Consider the following 18,162-nt stretch of genomic DNA (forward strand, 5'->3'; position numbering starts at 1 on the left):
ATATTTATAGGCTTGACGAGTAGTAGTTTCCATGTAGATGTGGGTGTCCCCTTAGGGTTCGGAGTCCTCTTAGGGTTTTGTACGATAGCCCCTGAAGGTTCGGAGGCGGCGGCCCACCAGGCCCATCCACTGAGAGGCGGCGACCAAGGCCGAGCTGTCCTCCCTTATTCCGAGCTGATACGCCCAGGCTGCGGGATCTCTATTGCCGACCTAGCGTGTGCCGTCAGCCGAGCTGACACGTGTTACACGTGGGTTTGCCCCACTACAGTGACTTTTCATGCAACCCTTATAGTTTCAAAAACTATACATAACCCCTTCACAATTTGGATCAAAGTGTCAAAGTGACTAAAATGATATTCTGTAATGAAACCCAAGAAAATGTCGAGAATATCCTTGTTTAAAAACTAAATGGCGCAGTGATCAAAATATATAAACGTAATATGCATGACACTTTAACCCCTTATGATTTATGTTCTTCTATATAACCCCCTGTAATTTAGTACTTTACTACATAACCCCCTTATGGTTTTAAAATATATACATAACCCTCTTATGGTTAATTAATAATTTTCAATGTCACAAAGAGTTATTTTTGATATTTTAGTTGGCTCTGTTATGGAATGCAAATTCCATGACTTTGATACTTTAATCCAAATTATGGGGAGGTTGTATATAGTTTTTCAAATCACAAGGGAGTTGTGTAAAAAAGCATTAAACCATAGGAGGATAAATTGTATTTTACCCTTAAGAAAATTGAGGGGCGCAAATATGAATTATGTGACCAATCAAAAAAACTAAGAAACTTACTAGTCATATTTAGAATTCTTAAAAGAATTGCCCACCTCACCATCACCATAGCTCTGCCCTGATCACGTATGCTTTCTCTTCCCACTCCAATACTGTTAGAACTAATAGATGTAATTTTGTGTAACGACAGTTCTAACTTATGCCTCATCAGGAACAGACCGTAGAATATGTGGAATACTACAAGCTATTTATTGACTAGATTAGGAATTCTTACTTTCAAATAATAAATTCCTGGAGTTTTCTTCCAAAATCTTACCATAATTTATAATTGGGAATAATATCATATCATATATTCTGATTTAATTGATTGATTAAAAATATTAACCAATTATTGACCAAAAGTGAGTTAGTTAATTAAGATACCAATCAATACCAGGAATTAATCTTGTGGATCACATATGCCTTTAAGGAGGCAAGTTTTACATTCTCCTATTTAGTCCAAATATAATGGTCAAATAACTCAATAAGTGATAAGAAATTTAATGGAATAGTCGATAGGTCATAATTTGTTGTTAAATTTATAATTATTTTTTCCTTGATTTTAGTCAAATCTTATTTTAATTGATAGATTTTACTTGTGCCAATTGTAGGAAAATGAGCAAAATGTGATAAAAGGGGTAATTTTCCAAGAATTACTGGCAAGTCTAGAGAAGACGGGATTCACGCATGGCAGTTTCCTAATTCAAGCCGAAGACTTACGAAGCATGTTTCCAAATATAGTTGAGAAACATCTTAGATTATTAGGAAATATCTTCTTTTAGGAAAATGAGGAAGTTCAATGTATTTTCGAAACTAGAAAATAGGAAAAGAAAAGGCCGGCTCCCGTTTGATTACTACTTCTTAGGGAAGAGAAGAGGAGGCCGGCAGACTAGTAGTCGTATTCTTTTCCTTCTTTTCGGCCGCAGGAGACAATGAGAAACATTCTCTTCTTCTTCATGATGGGGAGCTAAATTCCCTTTTTCTAGTCGAAGGTCAATTTGAGAATTCGATTCCAAACATTTGTGAGATTGAACTATTTTATTTATTTCTTTTATTCATTGGTATTTGTACGTTTTCTAATTTAATTTCTTATGATTGTTATGTTATTTGAATGTCGAGGGGCCGATATTCGAATTAACCTAATAATCTACTGCCATATTAATTGATTGAATCCGTAATTGTTCAATTGATTAATACCAGTAGCGACTAGCGTGATTGGTTTCATGTTAGGGAAACGTATGATCTAACTTAAACGAACCCTCGTAGCATGTTTGTTGGTTAGAATTGGGCTTTTCTAATTCTTATTGCAATCAAGAAATTAAATCCTATGATCGTACTTAGGGTTATTTCTTGGTTAGGGAAATAGTTAATGGTTGTACCTTGGCTATCGAAAAAGTAAGGAAAGACTAGTCGTTTATCACGTGTATGATAACTGTAACCAATCTATTAATGATTAATTAAATTATTTTTATATTGATGATCAGTTGAATGGATCGTGTCTGAAAAGTTGCACCTTTGGTTAGAGTTGTACTTATTATTGATTAATTCCTGTTATTTTCGTTAGTTGTTTCATTAGTTGGTTAATTAATTATTTTATATTTTCTAAAACCCCCTATACTCTGAATTCTAGAAGAAACGAATTATCCCCAATTCTTGTAGATTCGACCCTACTCATCGCTATATACAAAATTTGTATTTTTCTCGAGTAGCTATTTATTATTGTACAGGCTCGATACCTGTCAATAGCCATAAGTCTTTAATATCACCCAAAAAATTCAAGAGTTATGTAATAGTTATTTAGTCAAAAATGGTGGCATAAGAATATAATAACTAGATCAGTCTTTATGGTGCGTTAAATTATAACATAGATCATGTTAGGTTGGATTGTAAGTAGGAGGTCTTTGGTTCAAAACCTCAGACTTAAAAAAATAGAAAAAATTTAAATTTTCATTATGAAAGATTTTTTTATCTCTCACTATTTTAAGGATAACTTAATCTAAAAAAATTGGATAACTTAATCTGTAATTCCAGGTGGGTTTAACTTTATGTGTTTATTTAACAAGGAATTATTCAAGTGATTGAATTAAGGAGGAGGGATGGGTTGAGTTGTTCCGAGAAGGGAGTGTAAATAAGAGAATTCGAGTTTGAACTCTCCCATTTACACTAAATTAAAAAAAAAGTGATTGAATTAAGGACTTTTAGTCAACATATAGTTGACTTCTTCACAACTTTGTATACTTAGGAGGCAAGTCTTTGTAGTCCTTAGTTTGAGAAACAACCTAAACTACAAAAAAAAAAAACAACTATACTTCTTGGGACGTCAAGTTTTCTAGATGTCTCACAGCGATGAAACATTTACCCTTGAATTGATTTTTCACTTTTTGTTTGTTATGGTTTTAGCTTACCCTTAACTAAATATACGTTCCTTTGCCATCCAAAAACGAAATTAACTAAATAATCTCTCAGCATTAATTTTTCAAATAGAACAACCCAAATAGATTATCCCAATTTCGCTTTGCTTCTGCAGGACGGCTTACTTGACGAAAAGAAAATTCAATCTCAGCCTTCCTTGATCGCGAGACGAAAGTCGTCCTTTCGTTTTCACAGGTCGATTGTTGACTTCCAGGTCCTATCGGTCTTTTTCCAAACGAAATATCCGAGCAATTACTCTACCCGTGGCTTACAAAAGAAGCAGTAAGAAGAGAAAAGACGACAAAAAGTATACCTAGATTTGATAATTTAACCGTGTAAAGCTTTGCTAGCTACAATCTACAACTTCTATTTTTGATTGTCAATTTTTTGCATCTAAAATAAGAAGAAAATATTAAAACTTAAAAATTTTTTGAGTTCAAAATTTTTTTTTATTTTTTTCGTGAATATATTTTTCAATTACTTTTCTACCTCACATGCATTAAATAATTATAATATATTTTTTTATAAGAACTCCAGAAAATAGCAATTCAAACGAGTTTTTTTTTATTAGCAGCCAACTAACCATGTGATCCAAAACGGTCGTAATTATAAGTATAAATACTATGGACAGAAAAAGGCTAGGATAGGGAGCCATCTTTGCATATTTTATTTTCTCCTTCAAGCTTATTTTCAATAATTTCCCCTTCAAGCTATGCTATCATGTCAAATTGCTAATTTCTTGAATAAATGATTTAATCAATTTGTCCTTCTAACTATAAAATTGGTTGATATAACTCTAGGTTACTAAGACATGAATTTTTCATTCACTTCTTGATACACATTAATTCCATTAGAGAAACAGATAGGAGTTTACTTGAGATATTATTTAGAATAATTACTATAGCATTTTTTATGATGTGATGTATATGAGATAAAAAGGTGTGTTGTAAAATATGTTTGTGATGTAAACAAATTATTTTCATACAAATAAAGGCTATCCAAAATATATTTTTTAAATAATAAGTTAGTTGAAATTAAAAAATGCCAATATCAAAACTCAAATACACCTTAAGACCCTTTTGGGGTTCTACCATCTACGCTTAAAAAGGACTAGAAGACTAGTCTGTAATGTTAAATGTATATCTCTTATCATAGTTGAAAAGACTGCAGAACTAGTTGGATTTAGTACTCAGGGAGTTGAAAAAATATTTGAAAAATTGCCATTAGATTAGTCATCCAAAGTTACAGCCTCAAACCCTAAAATCCACTTTTTGAGAATCGTTGATGTCTGTATTACAATTTTCTATCAAATTTTTTTTTTTACATTTTTTGTAAACATATTTTTTAATTATCTTTTTACATCATATATATCAAGTCGCTGTGATACATCTTTCTACAAAAACTCCAAAAAATATCAATCAAAACTGGATGTTAAAGCCATCCCCACATATAGCTAATATTATTCACTCCGTCCATGCCATTTCCAATCCTGATTATTGGACTTCGTCTTTCAAACACGTTCAATTAAAGTAGTTCAAGTCTTTCCAGAAATTTGACGGTTTATTAGCGTACAAAATTTTTTGGACTTAGTCACAAACATTAATGGAAGTTAGCTAGTACTAGATGACACCACAAATATTCTGAAAAAAAAAATACTTTTCCTAAGTTACTTTTTCTTTTGCCCCACTTTTTGTTTTTGAAAAAAGTCCACCACACACTTGTTTTTTATCTTTCTTTTGAGGAGGAAAAAGTCGCATCATATTTCTGTATATATAGGAAGGCACTTGCACGAGAATCTACACAGACAGATTCACCAAGCTTTGAGAAAATCTAAAAATGTCTCGACTGCAATATGATGGTGCGCATTGTATCAGTTTCTGTTATATAAATGAGGTACGTATTGCCTCAGTTTCTCCTATACGAACGGGCAGATCTTTATTGCTCATACTTGACACCTTGCATCATGATCGACATTACTTTGGTTATCATACTTGACACCTTGTATCGTCTGTTGTGCATTAGTTTGGATTGTTTTGGTTCAGTTCAGTTTAGTTTATTTGAATGTTTAGCTAAGCAAGTGAATCGAAGTTGCTTTTCCTTTAGTGTGTAATTTGAATGGACTAAAGTATCAAATCGACGGAACTTGTCCTTTTTAATAGAGCTGACTAAAATCTCAAAAGTACCCAGATATCAAGAAGGAACATATTTATTAATCATAGGGAAGTTATGTGTAGATTTTGAAAATCATAAAAGGGTTGCGTGAAAAAGCACTAAATTAGAGTAGGTTAAAAAGTTATGCATACTACATTTATATATCTTGACCATTTCAACCATTTTAGTTTCTGAATAAGAGCAATCTAAACATTTCAACTAGTTCTGTTACAATAGACAACTTCGACAATTTTAAAACTTTAGTCCAAAACATGAGAGAGGGTTCTGTATAGTTGTTATAATCTTAAGATGATAATGTTGAAAAAACACTAAATCAAAGGAAGGTGAAGTGTAATTTATCCTTTTCTTAATGGTCTATGAGTGTGATGTCATAATTTTTTATTGGCTAAGCATGGGGTTAGAACGTGTATAAAATAAACAAGTTACAAACTTTTTTTCAAAAAACAAAAAGCCCATGCTTTATACGTAGATATAGCTATTAAATGAATCAAACTATTCACAAGGTCTAGTTTGGCTAGTATAAGCTTGATTTTAGCTTGTTCATTTAATTAAATTTTAGCTTGTTCATATAATTAAATAACTCGAGTTCAAATTCAAAACCAATCTCGTTTATTAAACGAGTCAAAGCAAGCTCGGGTCACTAACAATTTGTTTAGACTCTGTTCATGCATTTGTCAGAGCAAGTATGTCTAATTTTCCATTTAATTCATAACAAGATTCTTCCACAAGTTTTATTACGAGGTGCAACAATGAAAATATAGATCAAATCAATTGCAACAACGAGAATATGGATGATATTAGTGATCTTTGTTCTCATGATGAATGCGAAGTCTTATCTGTATTTCCTCTATGATTATGTACAATTGGTCTGTCTTGATTGTTTAGAATTTATTATGTAAGGAACTTTGGCACATTCTTATATTTGGTGAAAATTTTCTTATTTAATTGGTTGAATAAAATTGGTTAAATTTGTTGAGTTGCAATTTATATGAGATTTTCAAGTTGATTCGAGGTTTTTTGGGCTTGGGTCATTTGTGCTATAATAGTCAAGCCCGAATTTGAGATTTTCTATAACCAGTCCAGCGCGAGCCCAATGTTAAGCTTGCCAAATAAATGAGCCGAGCTTAAGCGTGGCTTGTTATATAACCGAGATGAGCTCAAAAGCCAATTCTTAGCTCAACCTGGTTCGTTAACAGCCATGTGGACAGATTCTTTTTTGAATGTCTTTAGAATTCGCAGAATGAGGCTAGGCTTTCTGTTGCATTTTCTCGTGTGAGAATGCAGAGGAGGATTCTCTCATTTCAAAATTCATAGAATAACTAGCTTTGGTGCAGCAATTCATTATAGGCCTTGCCGCTAACTTATTGGAGCTACTTCTGAATGGGGGTATGAATGAATCTAATCAAATCGATCGAACAACATCCTGGTATTCAAGTTTAACCTAATCAAACCGATAAATTTAGAGCTGTTAAACGAACCGAGCTGTTCGGTAGCTCGGTTCGTTTCGGCTCGTTCGTGTTCGTGAAAGGCTCGTTCGAAATTTTAAACGAACCGAGTTCGAACGAATTTTTTTGTTCGATTAATAATCGATCGAACACGAGCATGTTCGCGAGTTTTAACGAACATTCGCGAACATGCTAAACGAACGTTCGCGAACACGAACATGTTCGCGAGTTTTAACGAACGTTCGCGAACATAGACATAATTATCATTTAACAAATTTTAGGGTTAATTTTATGGCTGGACTTTTATATTTAGAGGGCAAATTTCTTTGTTTTATTTGTTGTTTTTATGTTAATGTTAGTTATATAGTTAATGAATAATAGAATTTAGTCACTTAGTGCTTTAATTATTTTTTAGAATGATTAATAATTTGCATGGCATATTTAAGGCATAAAATAATTTGGATTCGAGCATTTCGAACATGTTCGCGAACGGCTCGTTTATGTTAAACGAGCCGAACTCGAACTCGAACTCGAACACGAATTTTACTTAACGAACCGAACACGAACACAGGTTTGGAGTTCGAAAATTAACGAACGAACACGAACGTTGTTCGAACTGCTTAACGAACAGAGCTCAAACATGAGATACTCGGTTCGATTCGGTTCGTTTACAGCTCTAGATAAATTGAGCTGAAGTCAAACAAGTTTTTATTGAATCGAGCTTGAGTAATCTGAATTTTTACCTATAAATTGCAATTTTATACTAACTGTTGAGCCTTCGTTTGGATTGTTATTTTTAAAAGTTTTTGTAGAAGAACGCATTGTAGCGATTTGATGTATGTGAGGTAAAAAGATGATTGGGAAATATATTCACGGAAATTTTTCAGCGGAAAGTCATAATCCAAACCTGAATACAAAATATTGTTGAAATTTGGCTTGATTAGTAGGCAAACCAAACTTGGAAAAAACTCTTATCAAATTGAATTCAATTTGAATATCAAACAAATTGATTCATCTTTTAGTCCTAATTCTAAGAACTAAACTGATTCAAACAAGAAATGTAGGTTATAGTTCCGGAACTCTTCCGCATTAAGATGCTTGGTTGGATCCTAAGTCAATGACTTATTTGGTTAAGTATAATGACTCATTTGGTACTGTTAATTGTAACCAAATATTTCATTTATAAATATGTTTTGTACAAGTAATTTATTTTACTTGTCCAGGATTGAAAGTAATTTGTGTGACCTAGTTAATTAGTAAGACAATTCATTTGTAACCAAGGATTCACAGGTTGAGTCATAGAGCGGATAAATGGAAAACCACTATTGATCTTTGAGTGAAAAATAAGAAAAATTAAAGTAATTTGTGTAACATAAATTTCTTTTTCTGTAAGATTGATTTTTATTTTGGTCATCAATGTATATCCATTATATCAAGAGGTAAGAGTAGCCATATCGTCTACTATACCCTAATGGTTTCTTCTTAGTCGTTAAAAAAGTTTAAGAGTGAAGTGATCAGGTAACAGGTCATTGCACGATTTGAATTTCTTCCTTTCTTTCTTTCTTGCTTGGCTGAGAATTATAGGCTATAGTTTCGGATTCTTGTTCAGTCAGGTTATAGGTTGATTACATGGTTGGTCAGAAGCTGTGAGCACATACGATCTAGTTAGTCATCAACAAGACACTGTGATAAGCACAGGTAATTGTTGTTAAGGAGGTTCCTACTAATTAATATGTTGATGAAAGTATTACCAATATTACTCAAGCCTGTTTGGATTGCTATTTTTTTGGAGTTTTTATACAAAAATATATTATAGGGATTTGATTTATATAAAGTAAAAATATGATTGAAAAATGTGTTCACGAAAAACATAAATTTTTTTGGAAAAAAATGGCAGTCCAAATAAAGATAATTTTATAGTTAAAATTTCAAATTGACCTATCTCACAAATTTGAAAATCTTTTGAAAAACTTGAATATTATTTTCCACTTTCTCGACAAAATGCACGTCGAATAAAAAGGTGATAGAAGAATATGTCTGACAATTTTCTTCAAAAAATTTAAATAATTGCAATATAAATTAGAGTATGGAGAGTAAATTTGTTTCATTCATATCCTTTTCTTAATTAGTTCATTTTCCGTAAAGGTTTCTTGAAATATGTAATGTAACATATGTTAGAAGAAGTGTACATAGTAAGAAAAAAAAAATGATTTCTATACATGTCAAAATTATCTGTCAATATCAATTTTTCAAATAGAACAAACCAAATAGATTATCCCAATTTCGCATAGCTTCTGCAGCACGGCTTAATTGAGGAAAAGAAAATTCAGTCTCAGGCTCTCAGCCTTCCTTGATCGCCAGACGAAAGTCGTCCTTTCGTTTTCACAGGTCGATTGTTATAATATTCACAGGTCGATTGTTGCCTTCCAACGCTTCTAATATTCTATTTCTAAATTAGTCTTTATTTCCTGTGTCGCTTAACTTGTCGGTTTGATTAAGTTTATATTATCAAAAAGTCAGAGGCGACGTTGCAATTATACAAAAAAATTACAGAGGGGATAGAAACTGATTTAAGGGCAAAAGATTCGAAGCAATCTTCCAAACGAAATATCCGAGCAATTACTCTACCCGTGGCTTACAAAGGAAGCAAGAGGAAGAGAAAAGACAACAAAAAGTAAACCAATATTTGATAATTTAACCGTGTAAAGCTTTGCTAGCTACAACCTACAACTATTTTTTATTGTCATTTTTTTTTTGCATCTAAAATAAGAAGAAAATATTAATACTTCAAATTTTTTTGACTTCAAATTTTTTTTTATATATTTTTCGTAAATATATTTTTTAATTTTCTTTTTACCTTACCTGCATCAAATCATTACAGTATATTTTTCTATGAGAATTCCAGAAAATAGCAATTGAAATGAGTTCTTTATTAGCAGCCAACTAACCATGTAATCCAAAACGGTCGTAATTACAAGTATGACTACTATGGACAGAAATAGGCAAGGATAGGGAGCCATCTTCGCATTGTTTGTCTAATGGAATTAATGTGTATCAAGAAGTGAAAACATTTAGTAACCTGGAGTTATATCAACAAATTTTACAGTCAGAAGGACAAATTGATTTAATCATTTAGTTCAAGAAATTAGCAATTTGACATGATAGCATGGCTTGAAGGGAAAATTATTGAAAATAAGCTTGAAGGAGAAAATAAAATGTGTGTTTGGATAGGAGTTTATTTGAGATATTATTTGGAAAACTTTATTGTAACACTTTTTTGTGATGTGATGTATATGAGACAAAAAATGATTAAAAAGAAAAAAAAAATGTATTGCAAAATGTGTTTGTGATGCAAGCAAATATTTTTTGTACGAATGAAGGCTATCCAAAATATATCTTTTTTTAAATAATAAATTAGTTGAAATAAAAAAAGTCAATATCCAAACTCAAATACACCTTAAGTCCCTTTTGGGTTCTACCATCTACGCTTAAAAAGGACTAGAAGACTAGTCTGTAATATTAAACGTATATCTCTTATCATAGTTGAGAAGACTACAGAACAAGGTTGGATTTAGTACCCAGGGAGTTGAAGACATATTTGAAAAATTGCTATTAGGTCAGTCATCCAAAGTTTAAAACCTCACACTCCTTTCAAAAAACAAAAACTCACACCCTAAAATCCACTTTCTGAGAATTGTTGATGTTTGGATTGCAATTTTTTACTAAAAATTTTTTATGTATTTCGTGAATAAATTTTTCAATCATCTTTTTACATCATATACATCAAACCGTTCCACTATATTTTTTTACAAAAACTCTTAAAAATAACAATACAAACGGGATGTTCAAGCCATCCCTATGTATAGCTAATATTCACTCCTTTCATGCCATTTCCAATCCTGATTATTGAACCGTCTTTCAAACACGTTCAATTGAAATGGTTCAAGCCTTTCAAGAAATTTGACGGATTATTAGAGTACAAAAATTTTTGGACTTACTCACAAACATTAATGGAAGTTACCTAGTACTAGATGGCACGTACTAGATGACACCACAAATATTCTTAAAATATATATATATATATATATATATATATATATATATATATATATATATATGTATACACCTTCCCTACATTACTTTTTCTTTTGCCCCACTTTTGGTTTTTGAAAAGTCCACCACACACTCGTTTTTCTCCTTTCTTTTTAGGAGGAAAAAGTCCCATCATATTTCTGTATATATAGGAAGGCACTTGCACGAGAATCTACACAAACAGATTCACCAAGCTTTGAGAATATCTAAAAATGTATCGAGCGCAGTATGATGGATACTACGAGCCTTGTTCTTCAAAGGTGCCAATATTCAGTCTAGCGGCTAGAGTGGCAACCTTTGCTTCTCTCGTAGTAACAGTTGTGATTCTTCAAACTAGCAAAGCTACCCTAAATACTGAATTCAGACTCACTTACTCAAATACTACTTGCCTTTTCCACTCTTACAGGCAAGTAGTAACTACAAATTAGCTAGGACAAATTGTTCGAGACAGTTCATGGTTCATATCAGGCTGTAACACGGCTCCAAATCTGGAACTTACTTCCGAAATTTATTTATTTTCGGCTAAAATTTTGAATGTCATTCATCACAGTTCATCAGTACCGCAAAAAACTAGTTGGCTTATACCTATCAAGATTTAACTTATAAACGCATTTCTTTTTTTTGGCAGGTACATGTTTTACGTTTCGATATTGGGATTGGTGTACACTGTGATGCAAATTCCTCTCGCTGTGTACTACTTTAGGGCCAGAAAGCGTCTTATAGAGCACTACTGCTTGCTGCATATAGATTTTTTTGGTGACAAGGTAAACTAGCTAGTAATCCACTCCAACAGATCCATTTGGATTAGCTATTTTTTGGGGTGTTTTTAAAAATTTTTACTGTAGCAGAGTTTTTAGAGTATATTTTGAAATATTTTTAGAATATATTTTGGAATATTTAAGAGTAGTGAGGTTTTTAGAATATATTTTGTGATATTTTTAAATATTAAAAAAAATTAACACTCTTTTTAAGAGCAAATTTTAGAGTACTTTTTAAAAATATTTATAGTATTTGAAAAACTAATTTTTGAAAAACTCAAGGATCCAAACCATAGTTATTAAACCCGGTCCAGAGGGGAACCCAGCGAAAGAGATGGGTGAACGGGTTACTGGTTTAACTAGTGGGTGAGTGGTTCAACCGGTGGGTCACGAAATATATTTAAATGTTATGTTTCATAATTTTTGATATGGTTAAAACTATAATAAATTATGTCATAGTAAATGCTCAATTAATCTAATTTATTATAGAATCATTAATTCTTATAAGAATTAACAAAACCTAAATTCAATTAGTAATCCATCAAATTTCAAGTATAAAATTTTATCTAAGTATAATTATCTAGTTTATTTATGAATTTTAAATGTAAAAGATTATTAGGAACGATATTTGCCTTTAGAATGAATTGTGTGATATGTTATTTTTTAAATTCATTTCATAATTTATAAAGTTTGGGGAGAAATAAAATTTATTAAAAGATTCCAAAGAAATTTTGTTTTGGAAAATTAAAATAAGAATAAAAGTCTAATATATAATATAAAAAAAGACTGAATAATCAACAAGTGAGCTGTTGGTGTAATGGTTGTTGTGTTTCCTTAAATACAAGAGGTCGCTGGTTTGAGGCATCACTCCAGCATCTCCAAACATTTTTAACATGCAAACCAGGTTTCCTACGAAATCGGATGGTTCAACGGGTTGTTCGAGGCATCACTCTAGCATCTTCAAACATTTTTAACATGCAAACCGGGTTTTCTATAAAACCGGATGGTTCAACGGGTTGATCGGTTGAACCGCAAGTCTGTTGAAAAGTTAACGGTTCACTTGCAGAAACGATCTAATTAGCGAACCAGTCCGGTTCAATGCCCAGTTCACCGGATTGACCGGTCGAACCATTGGGCTAGACCAAGTTTAATACCTATGATCCAAACAGACTTGTCAAACACCCTTATCACATATAAGGGTGCGTGATAGTTAAGATATGTATAATTTGGTGGGATAACTAAAACTTGCATTGCAATTTAGTTCTAACCGAAGGCTTTTTACTTCTTTTTTTTTATCGTAACGATAATATTTCTATAACTTACTCTATCTTATTTTTGGGGGAGGGAAACCTAATCGACGGGGAAACACCATTGGAGGAAATCACTGAAAGTGGCAAGCACAAATAGTGGCTGGTGGGAGGCAAGTAATGTATTATGCCTAATGGTGAAAGAGGAAGGCTTTTTACTTCTTGTATTATGCCTAATGGTGAATTAGTAACTATTCCGACCACACTTTTGGAAGTAATGTACAAAACAACTTGAAGAGTGCGGATGGTTAATTATTTACTCTAAAGTCTAAAAAAAAAAGTTTACCAAAAAGTAAGTGCAAATATATAATGGAAATATGTATAAATAAGTCCACTTTTGTGATTGAGTTTGTATTAGAAATGAACGAAATCGTAAATTTTAAAGGGCAATGTGCTATCGGTGAAGGTGTTATCTATCAGAATGATTCAATGGTCAAAAGACTCAAAACACAAAAAACCAGCAATTCGGAATGATATATCAGAATGATTCAATGGTCAAAAGACTCAAAACACAAAACTAGCAATTCAAGTACCTATTGAACCACCAGCCTTCGGACCGGTGGCGACCACTAAGCCATTTAAGGCTTGGTGGGGATATTAAGTGGCTTCTTAAAAAATTCAGACGGGTACGCAGTATACCTATCTGGTCTAGTGATAGTTCAGCCCCTATCGATCCCCCTAGACCTAGTTGGATCTCCTCCTTAAATTAGAATAGTGTAGAACACTATAGATAAAAGTGACTATTGAAAAAAAAAAAGTACCTATTGTAACCTTGCAAATGTGTGCCTGAGTGTGTTTTTTATATTACTGCCGTATAAATGGTAGTAGTATACTACCGTATAAATGGTAGTAGTATACTAGTACCTAAAGGACAAATCAGAAAAGGCCGTTTTTTACTTTGAAATTACAAGACGTTTTGGCTCACTAATATCAGCATGTAGATATATATCTTTTGTTAGATATTTCTTAATTCACGCACTAATTTTTAGTATTGGAAATTGTGCATTTAGATCATGTCACTGCTGCTAGGAGCAGGAGTTGGTGCAGGATTTGGTGCAACCCGCGACCTAAACATGGCATACCAGACAAGTAAGCTCTTCTTTGATCTAAGTTATGTCGCAGCAGTATTCATCCTCATTGGATGTTTAGGTTCTGCAATTTCTTCGATCTTTTCATCTTTAGCCCTTTCTAGGGATGAATAGTCGCGAAGAAGAAGCAACAGCAATACTACATGTACTTTTTGGGGTTCTCGTTCAATTTGCCATCTCTTATTTGTTTGGTAGAACGTTCAACACAAAATCGAGGATCATTTTTACTCGCCTTCTGGGACTATTTCAATTTTATTTGATTGTGTTTTTCGCAGCTTATTGCCATGACAAGCATCTAAATGCGCAAAACACACAGCAAAGTTTTCCAAGAAGTATTTAGTGGATTGCCAAAACCGTTCCCCTTCACATAATGTCCTTCCTGGAAAAACCAAAATTTCGGATTACTTGCTCTATACCCTCTAGTGCATGGATACTTCCAGGAGGACTTCAATCCAGTGAAATAATACCCAAACGAACAGTGACGAAAAAATAACCTGAAAGAACTAATTTAATAAGTAGCTGTTGTTCTTCCAAAATCTTATCATAATTTGTAATTGAGAATAATATCATACCAGATATTCTAGAGGAATTAATCTTGTGAATATTCATAAAGAAATGAATGCCGGACTCTTTCTTTCACTGCTAACCCCAAGAAGTTTCTTAATGCTGATACTTTGTGTTTCGTCGAGCCTTGATCGAGTCAGTCGGCAGCCATACCTATGACTTCCTTCCTGCCTCTCCAGTCAAACTCATGTTTGTTGAAAGTTGCGATGAAACCCCTACTACTTACTTTCTTTATTCAAAAGGCGAACAGCACCCCCCCACCCCCTCTCCCTGGCTCTCAAGTCTTCCCTAGCTTGAGAGCTAAAGTGAACCAAGCAAGTTTTACATTCTCCTCTTTGGCCCACATATGATGGTCAAATAACTCAATAAGTGATGAGAAATTTAATGGAATAGCCATAAGTCTTTAATATCACCCAAATAATTCACTAGTTACGTAATAGTAAAAAAAATGGTAACACAAGAATATAGTGACTAGATCATCCTTCATGGCGTGTTAAGTCAAACATAGATCATCGTCATGTTCGATTGTAAGTAAGAGATTCTTGATTTAAAACTTTCTATTTAAAAAAAAAACTAGAAAAGTTAAATTTTTCATTATGAAAAATGTTTTATCTCTCACTGTTTTAAGGATAACTTAATCTGTAATTTCAGGTGGATTTAACTTTATGTGTTTATTTAAAAAGGAAGTATTCAAGTGATTGAATTTTGGGAGTGGGAGGGAAGGGAAGGAGTATAAGTAAGAGAATTTAGATTCGAACCCTCTCTCTTACACTAAAAAAAAATAAATTTAAGGACTTTTAATCAGTGTATAATTGACATTCTTTACAACATTACATACTTAGGAGCAAGTCTTTGCTTGCAGTCCTAGTTTGAGAAACAACCTAAACTACCAAAAAAAAAAAAAAAGATCTATAACATCAAGTTTTCTAGAGGTCTCACAGCGGCGAAACCTTTACCCTTGAATTGATTTTTCACTCTTTGTTTGTTATGGTTTTAGCTTACCCTTAACTAAATATACGTTTCTTTGCCACCTAAAAACGAAATTGAAAAAAGGAATTAAAAGTATAAATTATAATATTAAAATATTACGGCTTGGATTGAAAATCATTTGACTTTTTTTTCATATCACTTGCCATTGCATTTTTATATGTGAGATATGTGAGATATTGAATTTGTTGAACAACTTGTTTAGAGCAGAATAAGTAAATTTTTTTCCTAAATAATGCTATCTAAACGACAATCAACAGCCGTATTGATTCCGACACACTTATTTCACAACGTAAGGCAAATCATTGTAACTAAGGGTCCGTTTGTTTCGGGTGAAAATGTTTTCCAGGAAAATATTTTCCTAATTTCCCGTGTTTGGTTGCACAAAAGTTACTGAAAACATTTTCCTATGTAAAATATTTTCACCCATCTTATGGAAAACAACTTCCCTTCCAAACTTACTGAAGTTGTTTTCCGAAATGCATGCATCCCGCCTGTAGTATGTTCCAAACTTACTGAAAACATCTTGTAGTATGTTCTTTTTTTTTTTTTAGTGTAAATAGGAGGATTCGAACCCAAAATCTCTTTCTTACACTCCCTCCCCCGTACCACCCAACCCAACCCAACCCTCCCCTAGTATATTCAAAATAAAAAAAAAACCTCATCCTGCTTATCCTATGCTAGTAATTAATTATGTATAATAGGGACATTCTTTTCTAGAGAAACTTTCAGCAGTGAGAGTGCAAGATATATGTCACAATAAGCATTGCATGTGATTGATATTTGACACTAAATGGCCAGCAATTTGTTTATTGCTTAAGGAGATATTTTTTATTCATATATACATTTCTCCAAGATTTTTTAAAGTTAAACAATGAGATAAATTTTCTTATTTTGCATGGGAAGAAGTATGTAGTTATAATGTGTAGAAAGTAAAGATAGAGATAAAAGTGAAAATATTTCAAAAGTTAAACAAACACCAGAAAAATGAAGTAAGAGAATATTTTCAATAAGCTAACCAAACACCTGAAAATGATGAAAGGGAAATGATTTTCATGGAAAATTACTTCCACGAAAAATATTTTCCCAAGAAAAATATTTTACTTCCAACCAAACAGACCCTAAATAAGAGTATTTTCTAGAGTCCTTCCAATTGTTTATAGTAAATTGTTTATTCTCGCCTTTTATCCCCAGATGAGATAAAAGTAGTTGGCAAATTGGAAGGACTCAAGAAAATACTCTTACTTAGTTAATTGTAAAAATGATGGTCACATAAACAATTTACTTTTATCGAGTTTAATGTCGCAAGCCAATTGACATTGGAGGAGAAAACCTGACTTTTTTTTTTTAAGGAAATAACAATTGATACTTGCGGTTTTTCTTGGGGATATTGGGCATCAACAACAATAAACTTGTATAATTTTAAATACCCAATTCATTCCATAGAAGAGAAGACTTGAATTTGGTGAGAAATACCAATTGACACTTATCATCATTAATGCGACATACATAATATTTAACTACTGTCTACTTGTGGCTCACTTTTCTCTAAAATATCTTTGGCAAATTGGAGTTTTGATTGGAAGCTGATTTCATTTTCCACCCCTTTGAGGTTTGAGATCTTATTCTGATCGTCTCTTTGGGGACATCTAAAAGAATTGGAACGACATAGCTAGAGATCTTATTCTAATCAAATACCTGGAGATATGACATTTGTTTTGTCATCTAAGATGCTTTATAAACTTCAACTATACAGTTAATTTATCACTCTCCTTACGAACAATTCACCATCATAATAATTGGACTTCGTCATTCAAACACATTCAAGAAAGAAATGCTACAAGCCTTTCCAGAAACACGGCAATATCATCAAAGCCATATTACTGGACTTAGTCGCAAGCACTAATGGATATTACCTGGTACTACTAGGTGATATCTGAAGCTGCATATATATAGAGGAATTGGCACTTGCACAAACGCTGGGGGAAAAATCTCAAAAAATGTCTCAATTTCGATATGATAGGTACGAGGAGCCTCATTCTTCAAAAATGCCAATGATTGGTCCAGCGGCTAGAGTAGAAACCTTCGCTTCTCTCATAGTAACAATTGTGATCCTACAAATTAACAAAGTTACCTTAGACACTGGATTCAAACTCACTCACTCCTGCCTGTTTTATTGTTACAGGTATACAATTTGTAGTGCTCTCAACAATTTATCAAATTAAGGGCCTCGAGGCAATTGCTGATTGCGGTTTATATATGCCGTCCAGATTGGACCATGTTAGCTTGGCTCAATCTCTGGATCATTAGACTCATATTTTTTATATAGTTTTTTTCTCAATTTCAAAGTTGAGGCCTTGAAAACTAAATCAAGTCATGTCAGCTCGACTATATCCTGGTGGGGTGTTCATTCTTTGAAATCACGATTTTGATTGCAGAGACCGATTAATGAATGATCTTAACTGATTTCATTTTTATAACTAGATGGATGAATTTGATTGTAAGACACAATTTTCAAGGACCGTCTAAAATGTATGTATTACTATATTTT

At 32.7% G+C, this 18,162-nt stretch overlaps 1 long non-coding RNA gene across 1 annotated transcript; it reads left to right on the plus strand.

The window, feature by feature from the left end:
• The first annotated feature begins 11,103 nt into the window (after positions 1 to 11,103).
• On the plus strand, positions 11,104 to 14,315 carry LOC140012496 (uncharacterized). Its single transcript, XR_011819658.1, has 2 exons — positions 11,104 to 11,671; positions 13,983 to 14,315. It is a non-coding gene; the product is annotated as an uncharacterized lncRNA (long non-coding RNA).
• The last annotated feature ends 3,847 nt before the right edge of the window (positions 14,316 to 18,162 follow it).

This window comes from Coffea arabica, chromosome 8e (genome assembly GCF_036785885.1).
Source record: "Coffea arabica cultivar ET-39 chromosome 8e, Coffea Arabica ET-39 HiFi, whole genome shotgun sequence".
Taxonomy (NCBI): domain Eukaryota; kingdom Viridiplantae; phylum Streptophyta; class Magnoliopsida; order Gentianales; family Rubiaceae; genus Coffea; species Coffea arabica.